Here is a 4,152-nt window from a genome sequence, read left to right on the forward strand (position 1 = left end):
AGAAAATAAAATAATTAAGACGATGTTTATTTGTTTGGCAAACCTGAGCGGTGGTAAACTCAAGCGTTGTCGTTCTTGAGCATTGAGGCGGTAACTTGATACGAATTCGATCGGTTTTGATTACCATAACTAAAACAAAAAAAATTAACGTTTCGTCGGTTTTGATTACGTTTATTTTGAAACTGAACGAAAAAAATCACCGACTAATACGGTGCCGCCAAGTGGCCTAGTAGGCCACTTGCGGCACCAAACTCTTTACTTATATATAGTAATAATAATAATAATAATAATAATAATAATAATAATAAATTAAATGATTACAAAAGTTTAAAATAGAAGAAAAAGGAATTCGATCCATGAAGCCCGATTCCTTTGCTTCACATAATAGTTGAGATATTGTTTCCATTAATTTATCACCTTCAATCCGAACCAAAAGCCTTCAAATCCTCTCCCTGATCAGAAGTTTCTATACACTTTATAAAACCAAACCGCATGTTTTCATCACCAAAAAACGCATCACATTCAATGGACCTTAAACCATCAATCAAACAATCAATCAGAAACCAAACTCACGTCTCGGTCACACTCGCAACCCACCATCTCTCCAAGAAACACAACTCCAACGTTGTTTTCTCTCCCCTTTCAATCCATGTCGCCTTGAGCTTGTTAGCCGCCGGTTCCAAAGGCCAAACGCTGGACCAGCTCCTCGCTTTCCTCAAAACAAACACCACCGATAAATAAATAAATAAATAAATAAATATAAATCTAGCTTAACAAATAATAACTTCATTCTTTTAATAGGCGGTTGAGGTAGCCGATGAAGTGAACTTATGGGCTGAAAAGGAAACAAATGGTCTTATCAAACAAGTCATTACCGCTAATGAAGTTAAAGATCTCACATGGCTCATCTATGCAAATGCTGTATATTTCAAGGGAATATGGAGGGATAAGTTTAACGCCAGATATACAAAAGAATACGACTTCCACCTCCTCGATGGCAACAAAGTTAAAGTTCCCTTCATGACCAGCAACCGCCTACAATCCGTGGGCGTGTATGATGATTTCAAAGTATTGGCTCTACCCTATTTACGAGGTAGCAATGAAGCAAAATTCACAATGCATTTTTTTCTACCACATGCCAAAGACGGTCTTCGGTCTTTAGTTAAGAAAATCGGTTCCACATCTGACTTTTTAGACACTCACATTTCACGACAAAAGGCAGTAATAGTCCCGCAGTTTTTCATACCAAAGTTTAAGATCTCATTTGGGTTAGAAGCTTCAAGTATGTTGAAGGAATTAGGTCTTGTATTGCCTTTCCACATGGGAGATGGTTTGACTGAAATGTTTGACTCTGACCAAGGCATTTATGCATCTAGTATTCTCCAGAGATCTTTTGTGGTTGTGAATGAAGATGGTACAGAAGCAGTGGCCCATCTAATGGAGAGGAAGTGTGGTTCAATGCAAAATCCAGTGTATGATAAGGTGGATTTTGTAGCGGATCACCCGTTCTTGTTTGCGATTAGAGAAGATGTGAGCGGGGTCTTTTTGTTCATTGGACAGGTGGTTGACCCTCGATTGTGAAAAATGGTAGTTTGAAATCTTTTTCTTGTTCATTGCTGTTTTTGGTTTTTGATTTTTGGACTAAATACTATTAAATCTACTCAAGCTCTTCATTTGTTATGTTCATTGCTCCTATATTCTAATATTTGTTAGAACCAAAAAAAATAGTACACAAGTACTTGACCACTTAGATGGCAAATTAAACATCTAATTGACCTGGAGAATGCTGTGAATTGATGAACATAATATATATTGAACTGAGTACATATATGATCTAGCTAATAGCTCACAAAATGTAAATAATTACTGGTTTGCATTGCACCATTAAGCTTGTGTTTTAAGTGTTACAGTGAGGGCTTGATTCCAACACCAAAGTTCAGCCCTTAGACAGTTTGCAATGGGCGGCTTTGGGGAGCTTTTTAGGGGCACTATTGGAGGAGAACACCATAGAGTGGCATCTTGGGTGGTGAAAGGGGAAGGGGGGGGGGGGGGGGGGAGGGAGGGGGCACTATTGGGCTGGGCGGCTTTGGAACGACCGGCGCCATCATGCTTTTTAAACCACAACGGGGCGTTATGAAGAAGGGCTTCGAGCCCCATTACTTAGGTGACGATGACGTGGAGGGGCTTTAATGCCCCTCCATAGTGAACAGCCTTATAGACTGGATGAATTACAAACGTAAGTTCTCCCTAAACACAAAGTAATCACACATTAGAAGTTGTCACGCAAACTGATTTTCTATTCACCGAGTTCTTGCATGATCCACACTTTTACATATCGAGTAATTTTTGCATGGTTAGGATATTGGTTTATTTAATTCTTCACCAATATTTAATTTCATTCCGCCCTTGATTCGAGACAAATTAGTAAAGACTCATGTTCGTCACCATTCTCTCGGTTTCTTGATTGCATGTTTCTGTCATTGAAATCGACTTCCAATAGATTGCGGCCATGAATTGTTGTTTATCCACGGAATCAGTTACCATCGTCCGAAAGGTTTGAACTACTTAAATATTATTGATGCCGTTTCGGAAGCATTCAAATGGCTCATGACACTTTAGTTAATCAAAGACCGATAAACTGAACCATAGATTCCAAGAACAATGTTCTTTTATATAAACTTAATCAAAAACTAATTAAACAATAAACCTAAAAGCCCTATTTATACTAAATAGATTATAGATAAACTAGGAAACAAGATAAACATAAAATACTAAAAGATAATAAAAATCATAATTTAAATTAAGAGATACTCCTGCATCATACTCTCCATCTTCGAAAAACTAGTCCTCGAGTTTTGCCTTCAGACCGTACCCACCTGGATCAGAAGGAACTTCAACTCGATTCATAATTGTTACCACCATGACTCACCCAAAGAGCTCAACTTCATAGTATGCCACGTCAAGCTCTAAAGTTGTACCATCGAAGTCTATTGTGTTGTCGAGTCTCTCTACCTCCTTCTCCCCGTCTTCGAAAAAGACTCGTCCTCTAGTCTTGAGAACGTTGAAAAGATCATTGACAACCCAAAATAAAATATTGAATCCATGTCCAATAGCGTTGTCGCACGAACGACTTGTTGGTATAGGTCGAATAGCCTTAGAAAGCTCCTTTGAATCGTAACCATTTTCCAGATTCTTTGATGGCCATCATCCTCTACTTGTGGCACCTTTAAATTCAGCCTATCCATCTCAAAAACATTTAAACCAGACCATTTTAAGCTTAGCGTTTGCATATTTGTTGATGACCCACTATCTTTAAAATTCATACCATTTTTAAAATTCAAGTTTGCCACTAAATTGATTAATTGCACACCCTCACACGATTTTATTAGAGAAATATCCTCAAGCATACGCGACAATTGAGGATTAATTCCACCTTTTATTTGGGAAGCACAAACTCCAACATTATCCCCATTTAAATTATGAATTCTAGTTACAAAAACACAACTACAATCTTCTTCCAAAATTATCAATAAAGATTTTAAACGTCCATTATATATCGGTTTAGAAATTTGACTTACCAAATCAGATTGGCAAGAATCCTGATCAACAAAAGTAGGAACTGTATCACTACCATCTACGACCATAGCACGATCCATAACCACTTTATATTCTTCTTCATCACCGTAGTTATCAAACACCGGAATTGTTGTTCTAAGTAGCGCTAGCCCCATGGTGGACGCCACCTATTGCTACAACGAACAAAGCGAGCAATAATAGTACGGAGATTTAAGAGTATGTGCCTATCGAAGCTTCCTACCCTGCAAAGAAACAAAGAAGAAACATGACCGGTTAGTCTCACTGCAGGAGGGGGTCTCCTGCAATCAACATCCGGCGTGAGAATAAGTAATCCGATATGTTGGTCGAAAGGAATGATAAGTATGAAGAGAGTGTAGTCAGAAAATAGGGTGAATGCGAATGAGAATACCTTTGGTGAAATGTTTCTTTTATAGGAAATCAGAAGCTTATCTGGGGGAAGCTTAAATTTCTTATGTAGAAAATGTCAGATCTTCTTTCAGCTTATGCAGACTGGGTGCATGCCATTTTCGTGTAACATTCGCTCAGCTTTTGTTTGTCTTGTAGTTACTTTTACTT

The 4,152-nt window shown here is 38.1% G+C and overlaps 1 pseudogene; it reads left to right on the forward strand.

The window, feature by feature from the left end:
- The first annotated feature begins 419 nt into the window (after positions 1-419).
- Positions 420-1,746, forward strand: LOC143598268 (serpin-ZX pseudogene; annotated as a pseudogene).
- The last annotated feature ends 2,406 nt before the right edge of the window (positions 1,747-4,152 follow it).

The sequence above is a fragment of the Bidens hawaiensis genome, unplaced genomic scaffold (genome assembly GCF_021521415.1).
Source record: "Bidens hawaiensis isolate Kalapana, Puna unplaced genomic scaffold, B.hawaiensis_p1.1 tig00049882_1, whole genome shotgun sequence".
Classification (NCBI taxonomy): domain Eukaryota; kingdom Viridiplantae; phylum Streptophyta; class Magnoliopsida; order Asterales; family Asteraceae; genus Bidens; species Bidens hawaiensis.